Source organism: Canis aureus, chromosome 4, assembly GCF_053574225.1.
Source record: "Canis aureus isolate CA01 chromosome 4, VMU_Caureus_v.1.0, whole genome shotgun sequence".
Lineage (NCBI taxonomy): Eukaryota > Metazoa > Chordata > Mammalia > Carnivora > Canidae > Canis > Canis aureus.
Window position 1 is genome coordinate 6,403,212 of NC_135614.1, and position 13,423 is coordinate 6,416,634.

Here is a 13,423-nt window from a genome sequence, read left to right on the forward strand (position 1 = left end):
TAGAAGGATTTTAGGGCCTACTCTACACCTGAAGTTCTGTATGCTCAGTCAAGGGGCCAGTGCAAGCTCTGTCTTCCAGGATGCCTGGGAGTTTAAGTCCCAGCTCCCAGTGTTTCTGCTTGTTGTGCAGCTTGGGGCAAGTTACTTAACCTCTCTGAATTTCAGTTTCTTTATCCCTAAAATGGTCTGAGAAGTAGTCTGGTTCATAGTAGTTGCTAGTAAATGCTGGTTGCTTTTCCTTCTTGGAGTTGGGAAAGGCCTTCTCTCAAGCACACTCTACCACAGACCCCAGTCTCTTTCCCACACCAGGAGGGAGGCTTTCCAGATAACTCAGATAGAAGGGGCCGTCTCTCTCTGAGAACAGGTGTTCTTTCTCTGCTGGGCCAGCTCAGAGTCCATGGCTTCTGTTGGTGCCTTATGGACCCCAAGTGCCCAGGACCCTCACACCCCCAAAGGGGCTGGCTCATTTGTGGCTGGTGGAGCAGAGTTTTCTATTGGCTTGCATGCACGTGGCTTTGTCGGCGCACATCACCGTCCACCGCTTGGCACCATGCCCCTGCTTTGCGTGTAGCCTCCTCCTGCCCACCGGATGCCTGCCCCAGGCTCACCAGCTGAGATGGGAAAGGAGCTGGAGAGAAGGAGAGCTTCCAGCCTCTCTGACCTCAGTTAAAATCTCGACTGTGGTGGTGGTTAGCTGTGCAATGTTAGGCATGTCCCTGAACTCCCAAGCCCCAGCATTCTAGTCTGTAAAGGAGGATATTAATTCCTTCTTGGCAGGAGTGTTGTAAATATCAAAGGCAGTGAAGTATCTGGCACATGGGAGGCATTTGATAATAATATCCTTGTTATTCAGAGTGATGTTCTCATGCTCTTAAATCATTCTCTTTAAATAATTAGAACAGCGGTTCTCAAAGTTGTGGCTCCTGGGACAGAGGCCTCAGCATCTCCTGGAGCTTGCTGGAGATGCAGATCCGGGCCCCAGCCGGGACTCCTGGCTCAGAAGCCCCGGGGCAGCCTCAGCAATCTGTGCTCACGTGGCCTCCAGGGGATTCTGATGCATGCCCAAGCGGGAGAACCTCTGAATTTGAAATGTTTTTCAAAACCACGTCTTTTGTGGTCATTCCTTTTGCCTGCTGTTGCTTGCTTGCTCCTGGATGTAGCTCGGGAGGGTTTATAAACGCCAGGACCGTGGAGGCTGGTACAGATAGATGCCTGTGGCCTGGGGCTGGGTACAAGCCTGCCCGAATGCAAGAGGAGGGCTCCAGAACCTTCGAGCCCAGCCTCCTGCCGGCACAGACCAGGGCCCCTGCGCAGCGTTCCGGGCATTGTTTTCCTCCACCCCCTTGCGCCGGGAGGGCTGCTCTTCTTCCTTCCTGGGGAGCAGAAGCCAGCAGCCCCGTGCTGGTCTGTTCTCCTCCGGCCCAGCAGAGTCACTTGCTGTCATCTTGGCTCTGCTTCCCAGGGGAAGGGCCGGCGGGCCGAGGCTGGATGGACCTGTGATCACCCAGGTGCGCTGCGGGGACCCACTTCTTGAATGGATGCTGCCAATGCGCCCAGACCGGTACTTCGCCGGAGCCCAGACAGCGTTATTAGTACCGTATGGCGGCTCTAATTTTAGGGGAAACCTGATGCCTTGGTGTTGCTGTGTTCTGTCAAGCAGTCTTCCAGAGGATGTGCTGATGTCTTTCATGTGGTTTGTTATCCTGCTCACTGAATTATTGAATGGGGGCACAATCCGAGCAGCTAACACAAATAGCGCTCGGCTCTGAGTTCTGGGACCCGCCGTCATTCCTGGGGTCTTCCAGGGGCCAGGCATTCCACCAGGGGCCACGAGGCGGTGGCAGTCTGGGATGGCTTCTGTTCTGAGAATGGAACATTTCCAACAGCTACTCAGAGTTTTTCAAGTACCCAGAGACTTGGTATCATAAATGGACCAGCCTCGGGGTGAGTCCTCAGGGTTTCACTTCCCTTTGCAGACGCAGTGTGGTTTTGCAATGAGGCAGATCTGGGTTTGATTCTGGTTCTGCCACTCACTAGCTGTGTGACCTGAGGAAAGTTACTCAACAACTCTGAGCCTCAATTCCCTTATCTCTCCAATGGCGGTAAGATCCCCTGCAGGGCTGTTGGGGATATCGCAAGAGATCTAGAGTAAAGTGCCTGCACACGGTAGGCAACCCATAAACTATTATTATTATTACTGTTGTTGTTATTATTATTATTACTACTATGGGTTTTGCCTCTGGGTGAAGCCTTGGAAAAGACAATCTATTTTGTCCTAATAACTTTGGAGGAACTGTTTCAAAATTTTAATGGAAGAAAGATGAAAAAGCTTTCAGAGGTTGAAAACAGAGGTCCTTCTAGTAATGTTCAAGCTTCTTGTTTCATTGTCCCTCACAACGTGGGCCTCTGGTGAGTCCCACAGGACACTCCTGGGCCCCAGGTGAGGGATGTATGCCCTGAGCCATGGTCCAGCCTGCCAGCCGACTGTGGCGCTCAGGATGCTGGCGTGCGTAGGTGCCTGCTTTCTCCTATGAAACATCTGTCTGGACCCACTTGACTGACAACATGGAAAGCTCTGGCTAGCTGAGCAAAGGGTTCGAGGAAGTGGTTCTTGACTTCTCCCTGTGATCTCACAGTCGGGTCACCTGAACTCTGTGGGGTGGATGTAGCTGTCCAGATGAAGGGACAGGTGAGAATCTGTCTAGAGAGTTCCATGCAGGAGGAAGCCACTGGAACAGAGCCACGCTGCGGAGGCCGTGGCTCCCACACAGGACTGCCACGACTGGGTGTGTGTTATTCCCTGGGGCGCTCAGCAAAGCAGGTGTTTTGAAGGCAGAGTTAGTAATTAGGTAAATTCATTCAAATAGGCTATTCTTAAATATGGAGCAGAAGAGCAAAATAGACTCGTAAAACCTTTTAGATTCTTTTCAGCATGGTGACAGTTTTTTTTTTTTTTTTTTTTTTTTACATTGACACTTTTTTTGCATGATTTTTATTGTGGTAAAATACACTTAATAAAAACTTTACCATTCGAGCCTTTTTTAAGTGTGCAGTTCAGTGGCACTGGGCACGCTCACACTGCTGTGCAGCCCTCGGCACCATCTGTCTCCCGAACTTCTTTATCTCCCCAAACTGAGACTCTGCCCCTTCCTCCCAATCCCTTGGTAAGCACCATATATTCCACTAAAACTTTTGTAAAGATAAAGACCAAAGGAAGCTTCTAGAAGGTAGTAGAAGGAGCTTCAAATCACCACCTCTGTCAACAAGTCTATTTCGGAACTCTGTCTCCTTCATATAGGAACTCTGACCTCTCAGATGCAGACACAAAACAAAGACTTGAACGTGCACGGAAACGGCGCATATGCCTTTGCTTTGCCCTTGCTGAAAAGAGCAATAGAATGTTTATAGAAGAACACTTGCAAAGAAGAAAGACTTGGAACGAAGCACCATCTTCCTGAGTCGCTGACAGCTGTTCTTCAGTGGAAATCTCAGTGGAAACAAAGAAATCTCGCAGCATTGTTTTCAAGTGAACATGTGAAGTGGCTTCCTTCCAAAGCTTGGGCTGATTTAGGTACCTGGGATCTGTGGCCAAAGCCTCCTGCGCGGCCTCCAGTTCTTCCCTGTGCTGATGTTGACGCAGCTGCGGAAAGGTCTGGTGTGCATCCTGACTCTGCGATCACTTCCACTCGCCGAGAGTCACGGGTTTCTAGGCTAGGTCACTGGCTCTTCCTGAAGTGTTGGTGGCTCTGTGTGCAGGCGTCGGGTGTCTTGAGGAAAAGTGAGCTGCCCATTGTTGAGAAGGTTCTCGGGCTTTCTCGGAATCCAGGGGCAACGGCAGGCGACCCAGATTTCAGTGGAAAACCACCGCAGTAGGGAGGGAGGAGGAATCTGGGGGCATTTAAGAGAAGTTGATGTTTTCCCCAACTCCACATCATTGGTTTTCCTCTTTGTGAGATTTCTGGCACGTGAGATGGCCCCTTTTGGGCCCTGGGCACCCTGTTGTGGACCTGCTCACCTTGCCTGGATGCTGACTCATCATATGCCCTGCTGAGTCATTTCATGTCTCGTTTTTATCCATGAGTAAAATGGGGTTAATAACACCTGTCCTGGTTTTAAAGTCAAATGAAAAAACATATGTGAAAGTGATGTGAAAATCATGAAGTGCTTTCCAAGTGAGGTGCAGCGGGCCTGGTGGTGAGTAGGGTGTGTGGTGTTAGAGGTGTGGGCAGGGGGCTGTCGAGCCCCTCAGTCCTCTGGCTGTGCATATCTCCTTGGTGAGGGCTCCTGTAATATCCTCACTCTGGTCATCTCGGCTCATATGCCGCTTCCTCCAGGGTGTCTTCCTTAGCCCCCCTGGCACCTGGACTCCCACACTGGCCACATTGCTTTTAGGTTGCTTGTTTCGCTGTCCCCCTGGCAGACTGCAGAGTCCATGAGGGCGGGTGTTCATGTGGATCTCCACAGTAGCACCAATTCCTTGAACACTGGTTGTTCCAGCTGTGTGAACTCACTTTTCCTGTCTGGCGAGTGGGCCTTTACATTCTGCTCTCGAGGTCAGTATGAAGACCGATGCAGCAGCTGTGCAGCCTGGGAGGTGACAGCCTCCTGGAGGGACTGCCATTATTGTGTTCAATGTTATTTCCCCCATTCCTAACTTACTGCTGTCGTCGGGTGTGTTCTCTGCAAGTCTTTCCACTGCAGCTTCATCCCAGATGCATCCTTGATCACAGTCATGTGCCCAGCCCGAGGAACCTTGGAGCTACGTTTTTTGAACCCATGTTTACTTATGTCACCACATTGATCAATGGGTTTGTGGCATTCTTTTTTGGGACAAGGACATTTGACCGATGGGTTTGGATGTAGAATTTGGGGTGGGTGAATGGCGTGTAATCCTGTGTTTGAGTAAGCATGTTTACACAGAGAGTTTTGTCCCGCAGATAGGGGACTGAGTGCATGACCTACCTGAGGATCGCCGTGAGAAAGTGTCAGGCCAGCCTGGAGGGATCTCAGGAGGTGTGGGGCTTTTGACTTGAGCCGGGGGCTTAAGGGCCCGAGTTCTAGGGGAGGAGTGCTGCTGTTTGGGTAAGGGTGGGCTGGCTCATGCTGTGGGTCCCTCTCTGGGGCAAGGGAAGGCCACAGAGCAAGGGGCATTCTGAAACATTGAGAGGAGGCTTGGGGCCAGCTAGACCTAGGGAAGACTTGGGAAAGAGCTGGGCAAGCAAGCAGCAGGAGATGGTTCTGGAAGCATCACCTGGAGTCACTGTGCCTGTGTGTGTGTGTGTGTGTGTGTGTGTGTGTGTGTGTGATTTGGGTGGTGTGGACGGGGAGGGAGCCTTCTACTCAAGACAGTAGCAGAACCCACGGTCCCCAGGAACCCATTGAGAGTCCCAGTTTGGGCAGGTGTTAGTAGGAACTGCGTGAGGATGTGGCGACAGGTGCTTGAAAACTGTGCAGCCCACCCTTCCTCCCAATACTCAAATCCCCCTTCAAATGGCCCAACTGAACAGTGAAAGACCCCATGTCTGGTACTCCTTGGGACAAGATAGCCCTATTCGATCCATTCTTTATCTTTCCAGTGGATTTTATTTGAGGCACAACTTACACACAGTACAATGTGCAAATACACACAGCTCAGTCATGGCACAGCTCCATAAGCCATGTTTGCACGCACCCGTGTAACCCCTCCCAGATGGAGATAGAGAGGATTTTCACTGTCGTAGCAAGTTTCTTCAAACTCCTTTCCAGGAAATCTCCACTACCCACTCGAGGGCTGTCACTTCTCTGACTTTGACCATCTTAGACTAGTTTTGCCTGTTCTTGAAATCTGTGCAATTGGGATTCTATACTCACACTTGTTTGTGCCCAGCTGGTTCATCTGTTCAGATGGCACAGCTCCTCACTTCATTATATTGAGCCTCCTCTGGCGCACGCACCTCTGCCCTGCTCCTGCCTCAACTCACTTCCCAGAGAGCTTCCTCCCTGGCACCCCCTCTCCCCGTGCTCCCCACGCCAGCCCTTTAGTCCTTACCCACCTGTATGGTGGATGTGGCAGCAGCCCTGGTGCCCCTGACCCCTGGGAGGGCTCAGTATTGGTGCACTGCTGATGGCAGCATAGTGACAAGCTCTCCCGCTGAGCACGGCTCGGACAGTTAGGAGAGTTGGCTTTTCTTAGCTCCAGAAAGGGGAAGGCCATGGGCTGGAGTTTGGAGAGGCAGGTTGGCAATGAATGTGAACACTAGTCTATGACCTTGAGAAAGGCATTTGACCTTCCTGGGTCTCACTTTTCTCTTTTTCCAAATGAAAGGGTCGTTTGGATTAGAGGCTCTCTGAAGTTCCTTATGATCCCGAGTCCATGATCCTGAGTCCTCCCTACACAGGTTCATCCATACATCCTCTGTGAGTATGTGGTTCCCGAGGGAAGTGTCAGCTGAGTGTGTGTGTGTGTGTGTGTGTGTGTGTGTGTGTGTGTGTGTGTGTTTATCCCATCTTGGAGTTCAACGTTCCTGCAGACCTAATTTATTTTACAGTCTGGGTTTGAAAAAAAGACATTCCAACAGCAGGGATTCTAGGCTGGTGGAGGGCTGGCCTCCTTGTACTGATTGATGAGGGGCTTTTTTTCCTCCCAGCTGACCTTGGGGGCTTGCCCCTACCCTCAGGCAAAGGGCTATCTGGTGGTCCTCTTTATAGAGGTTCCAGAAATGGATGAAAGAACAGCTCTGTTTGGAAAGTATTTTGATGTCTTGGTTCAGTAGTTTTTAGAAGGTCTTTAGACTCCAAAAAAATCTGTATTTTGGGATTCAGTTCAAAATGGGGCCCTTGAACTCCATGGTGAGGCAGTCTAAGGGTGATTCAACCATCCGCTGTGGGCCAGCTCCCGGGCTGCTGTGCTCTGTTTCCCATCTGTAAAATGGGTGAATAATCCTTGCTTTATCTTGAGGTATTGTTGTCATTATCCAATAAAACACAGGCCAGAGAAAAGGCATTGTTCCAGTAATTGGAGGCCAAGGGTTTGGGTTTGGCCAAGGGTTCCGCTGGGATGTGAACTGATTCTGGTTGTTATTTCCTGGTTTGATCAGAGCCCAGTTCTTCCTAGCTGTCTTTCTGCCTTTTCCTATCTCTGCTCTATTCTCCCAAACACCACCTCTTTCTCTTACCCCTGGGGCTACAGGGTGCCCTCTCATGAGCCCTCCTCTCTCTCTGGAGAGAGAGAAATGCCCAAGTCCAGACTAGGGGTCTGACTGTGGTTAGCACTTCTTGGTACCAGCGTGTCACTGCCCCAGGAAGTCACGGGTGTGTGGGGGCCTGCTTACCTGGACACAAAGGCTTTTATTGCTACCAGCTGGCTCGGGGTATTTGGAACCGTGGCGTACTATGGTGAGGTAGGACTTTGATTTCTTAAGTGAGAGATGAATGTATTGCAGCCCGGAGAGGGTGAATCTCCTGCCTTGGGGCCCCTGGACAGTGTGCCACTGATTTACCTTTGCTCTTTCAACCTGCTGTATCTGATTGTTCTGCACTCATTTATGTGGGTTTGCTTTGTCTTAGGCTCTTTGAGGACCTGGACTAAGCCCCACACAGGTTCTCAATATTTATTTCTGACCAGATTGGACTGTTAATAAATATTTGTTTCAGTTAATGGAAGTCTGAAGGAATAGATACATCATGGGACGTGTTCTTGCATGTGAATTATTTGTGATTACGCCGAGCCAGTGGTCCCAAGGCTTGGAATCCTCTCAAAAGCAACCCCCTCCACCCCCCACCTTTCTCAGTAGTGCCTTCTGCTGTTATTTGTAGCTGAGAAGGTCCTGGCCAAGATGAGGTGGAGGCAAAGGGGTTCATCTCCAACTTCAGTCTTCTTCCTTTGCCTCTTGTACCCGAACACCCTTGAAACGTTACCTGCAAATTCCTGGAACTTTAAATCAAAATGTCAACCTCCTCTTCATTTCCACTTACTGTGCCGGCCCCTGCAGGACAGAGTGTGCCACCCTCACAGTGGGTGATAGCCTTCCTAACACGTCTTCTGTGGGTGGCTTCACCCGGGCAGCATCTGCTGTGCTCACAGATAATGAGTGCTGGGATCTTACCCTTCCATTATGTCATTTGGTTCCCAGCTTCTGAAACTCAGAATCAGGGCATAACCACAGCATGAGGGGCATTTTTGTGAGTTCTTGGTGAACGTACAGAACCCGATGCCTAGGAGCCTCGTCATGCTGGGTCATTGGTGGAAGCTGAAAGCAAAAGCATATCTGCAGAGGAGCTAGGGCTGTGGGTGACATCCTTTTTCCAGAATACTGAATGCAGAGGGACCCCACTTTCTGTATCCAGCGTGTGGTGGTGTCTGTGTTTCTCTGCTGCGTCTGTGTGAGCAGGGCAGCTTGGCCTGACAGTTCTTGGTGTTGGGCAGCGAGATGGTGTTTTGGGCCCCCCGCCTCCCAATACTCCCGGCAGCTGCATGGCACCAAACCACCGGACTTGTTCATAACTTGAGCCCCATTAACTCCATCTTCATAGATAGATTCAACATGCTGCTGTTTGTTTGCTTAAAATAAAGGTACAGTCCTGAACCCAGAGGGAACTGACAAGGGTTATTTCAGAGCCTCCTTTAAAAGATCTAGGGTTACTCTTCAGGTGATAGTGAAGTAAGTGATAAGCATTCCCCCTAAACTAGTTTCCAAAAATAGTGGAGGTTTTTTGGCCAAGATTGCCTCACGGCTGAGGTCCACTGGAGATTTAGACGTGGTGCTTTCCCCACAGAGGAGCAGTCTAACAACTTCCATGGCTCACCAAGGCTCCCTGCCTTCCCTGGCTGCCTCAGGGCCCAGGCTAGAAGGGGCTACATCTCCAGGAACAGTAATAACATTGAACATTCCCGGTAAAGCTGGAGCCCTCCATCTCCTCTGTGCTCCTGGACATCCAAGAGGTCACAGGCAGTGAGAAAGAGAAAGGATCCCTAACTTCAATCAGAGTCCACCTACCCTGCTCTCTGTCTGGGCTGCTGACCCTCAGGAGAGGGCTCCCTGCGTGGTGGCCTGGGGTCCTCAGTGCCATGGAGCCAGTGAAGGCGGTTGGTCATGGGCAGGCTCCACCTTCTCTTCTACATCCCACTTAGCCTGTCCCTTTTCAGGGGCTCCATGTCCCACATCCATGGGACATGGCCCCATGTCCAGAAATGTTGAGTCTGGGGGAGCTCAGGATGTTGAACCAGCTGCTCCAGTCTCCCTCTGCTTCTTAGGAGGGCCTCTCTTGGTCTATTCATCTCCTTTTATTTATAGCTAATAGGATCCTCTTAGGACATTTGCCATTCCATGCATCTCATTCAGTTTGGGCTGCAATAACAAATTATGATAGACTGGGTGGCTTAAAACAACAGATAATTATTTCTTATGGTTCTGAAAGTTGGGAAGTCCAAGATCAAGGCACCAGCAGATTCAGTATCTGGTGAGGACCTGTTTCTGGGTTCACAGATGGCCATCTTCTCGCTGTGTCTTCATATGGCAGAGAAAGGAAGCAAACTCTTGTGTCTTGGGGCATTAATCTTATGCAGGAGGGCTCCACCCTCATGACCTAGACACCTTGCAAAGGCTCCACCTGCTAATACCATCACACTGGGAATTAGGGGTTCAATATATGACCTTTGTGGTTCATAACATCATGGGGCAGGTACATAGGTGTGGAGTCTCTTCCCAAAGCCCCCTATCTCAGAGAGGGTGATTTGGGGCACAGAGTGGTCAGCAATTATTAGGGATTGCCTTTAAGGGAGCCTCTCATGAGGCTCTGACTCATGAGAGCATAGTCAAGAACACCAGTTCAGTCAAGGAACAGCTAAGTACAATCCCAATGGCATTGCCTGGCCCATTGACTGTTTTGACAGCTGGCCTCACGCTGGTCCAGCCCTGGGTGTGTGGATGTGTGTGTGTCCATGAGGTACCTAATGGATATTCTCTTTAGTCTTTTCTGTGACCATCCTTGGGTTAGAGGTCTCCTGGAAGGCTTGCCTGGTTCCTGGAATAGTCTAGGTGTGCATCTGTACATTTCCCCATATGTTCAAAAGGCACTTACTAAATAATTGTGGTGTGCTACACTTTGGGAAACAAGACGAAAAATAAATGTGGTCCCAGCCTTCATATAGCATATATAGTCGTAAAGAGATATAGGCAAGGAAACAGGTGTCTTAGCCAGCTAGCACTATGTAACAAATAATTGCAAAAATATCAGTAGCATCTAACAATGACCATTTATCTTCATGGATTTGTGGGTTAACTGGGTTGGTTCCACTTCAGGCTGTAGGCTCTGTGAGGGTTGGTTGGGCTGATTTTATTCCATGGTGGTTCATCCCAGGTCTCAGGCTGAGGGGTCACAATGACCTGTCAGTAGGCTTTTCTTTTGATAATGACAGAGCAACGAAAGAACAAGTGGAAATACACAGAGCTCTCAAGACCCAGGCCTGGAATTGGCACAGTGGCCTTTCTGTCCATATACCCACGGCCAACACAAGTCACATGGCCAAGCCTGAAGCCAACGGGTGGGGAAGGGTACTCCTCAATGGCAAGGCTACAGGCATAGGGAGGGAGGAACAGGGCCAATGATGTAATCCACCACACCATGGGCAACTCTCACAGGCACAGACCGTTGGGGGAGCATGATGCGGCCTGGGAGACAGAGCTTAGGATGCTAGCCCAGGGCAGCAGGAGGCCCCAGTTCAGGGTAAGCATGAGTTACTTTAGTATTCTGGGCAGGAGTAGCAGCTTCTCCATGCAGGGTCTGTGAAGATGCTGGTTCCCTGCTTTGGGCCCTCTGGGCGCCCATGGCATGCCAACTCCAGCATCCAGAGTGTGCACGGGCATGAGCTTGACCATTCTTCAGGGCTCTGGGATGCTGCATGGAGTGGACCACTGAGGCCCTGCCTGTCCTTTTCTTGCTCAGGGAAGGGTGGGCCCATCTCTATGGCCGAGGCCAGCCCACCATTTGATGTCTATGCTTTGGGCATAGCTCAGGACCTGGCAGGGCACAGCCAGCCATGCATCCAAGGAGGTACTTCCCTCAAGTCCTTTGCCAGCATCAGGCCTCTCTGAGTGTGGCACTAAAGGCTTCCCTCCCTTCTGCACGTCTCCCCTTCGGGCCCGGGGAGCCAGGCATCTAGCATTCTCTGGAATCAGCGGTGTCTCTGCCAGCCTCCTGGCTCAGGCCATGCTCATCTCTGCCCTGTCTATTCTGAGAGCCTCCTTGCTGGTCCCTCTGCTTCCACCCTTGTCCCTCCTCTGCACCCACGTGAACTTCCTAACATGTAACTCAGAACACGTTGTTCCCTGCTTCACCCCTTCCATGGCTTCCCATCGTGCCAAGAGTAAAAAAACCCAGTTGTTAGGGTGGCCTCTGGGAAGTCGAAGCTCTTTGAAACCAACATTAAGGCATAATTTGCCTTTCTTGCTCTTGCTCTCCCATGGAGTGTGCGGTGGATTTTCTCACAGGCTTCAGGATTGGGCAAAATAGTGATTTCAGAAGCAGAAATGAAAATTTGGTCCTAAAGCTAGGCACTTAAGAGATTCACAACAACTGTAAAATAATGCCACTATTTCCACTAATTTGTTATAGGGTCATCTTTCATAAAAGTATGGTATTTGTGTTAGCATGTAAGAAGTTTATTTTTGTTATTTTTTAAAAAAGATTTTATTTATTTATTCATGAGAGACCCAGAGAGAGAGGCAGAGACATAGGCAGAGGGAGAAGCAGGTTCCCTGCGGGGAGCCCAGTGTGGGACTTGATCCCAGGACCCTGGGATCACATTCTGAACCTAAGGCCAACGCTCAACCACTGAGCCACCCAGGTGTACCTATTATTGTTGTTTTTAAGCAAAATAATAGATAGTAAATTAAATTAAGTTTAAATAAATTAAGGTTTTTTCAATTTCTAAGACAGTAAATTTGACAGACATAACCCACGTAAGTGGAAGCCCTTTGGGGATTTCCATAATAGAAATTTTTGAGGGCTTTAAAAGGTTCCTAAGACTGAACAGTTTGAAAACCATGGATATAGACTATTTCTGGAATCTACTTGATCCAGAATCCCCATCCCTCACCCCTTTCAGGTCAGATGGCAACTGTCAAAACCTGTTGGTAGTCATATTCCATTTGAGCTACATGGGGACCACTGATGTTCTGGGGGAGGAGGCGCATGATGTGATAGTGGGTAAGGTTTAGGACAGAGTTGGCTAACCTCAGTTCACACCTAGTAGCCATGTGACTCTGGGCACATGACCCAACCTTCTGGGCTGGTCTCCTTATCGGTATAGTGACAATAATAACAGTACTACTACCGGTAGTACCTATACTCTAGGTCTGTTGAGAAGATTATATAGAATCATGAATGCAGGGTACTGGATACATAGCAAGCACCCAGTAAGCACTGGCTAATGTCACTGCTATGTAATAATATTGCTGCTAGAGTTGTATCTGAATTAAAAACAACAGCAACAATAACAAAAGGAATACTGATTCAAAGTCCATGAGGAATGGAGGAAGAATCTACTCTGTAGAGTAGAGGAAAGGGCTGCTCACAATGGTGGGTTTTCACAGGGGGGCCCATGGATGGCAATGAGGGGTTTGCCTTAGCCAGTCTGTGGCAGGTGGGATCTCAAAGGAGAGTGATTTTCGGACTCTTGCTTGCCCAGCCCTGGCCTTTGAGGGACAGGAGCATGTGATGGGCCTGGTCCCCTGGATAGCACACTCTGGCAGCTGCATCCAAAAGGCCAAATAGAAAGCAAATTGTGCCTCTGTCATGGATGGAGCAAATCTGTTGCCTCTTCCTTTGTTGGCTACTCCCTGCTGTCTGCTTTGGAGCAACTGCTTCTTTGGCTGGTGGAGTGAAACTGAGGCAGGTTTGACCTTGATATATTTATAGCCAGGAAGTAGGAAAGTATCATGAGTAAAACCAGAGCTGGGAAATCAAATGAAATCCCCTGGGGAGCGGTAGAGTTTGTATGAAGTGTGAGTGTGTGTGTGTGTGTATGTGTGTGTGTACAATTTGGCTAAAGGCTTGATTATTTCTAGAAGGATGCCTGATTGGCTAGGTCAACTGAAAGACCAACATCTCTTCCCTTTATTGGAACTTGGTTTCACCAACTGTAAAATGGGACCAGTGCTTGCGTCCTTGATGTACCTCCAAGGCACCCAGCAGTGGGAGGAACAGAATTATAGACTGTTGCCAGCATGAGGTGTTCTAGAAGGCATTTGCTCCCTCTCCAGCCCAATGAGAAAAACCACAGAAGTGCTGGCTGAGGAGAGAAAAAAAAAAGTCCAAATATCGGCAGTTCAACTCTCTGTGGCGTCCTAACACTTCCACCAAGTTTCTCTTGTCATGCTGTGGTAACCGCGGAGGACAATCAGCCTGAGGGATGAGGAGCTTCAATCTGCCTGGCACACGACGA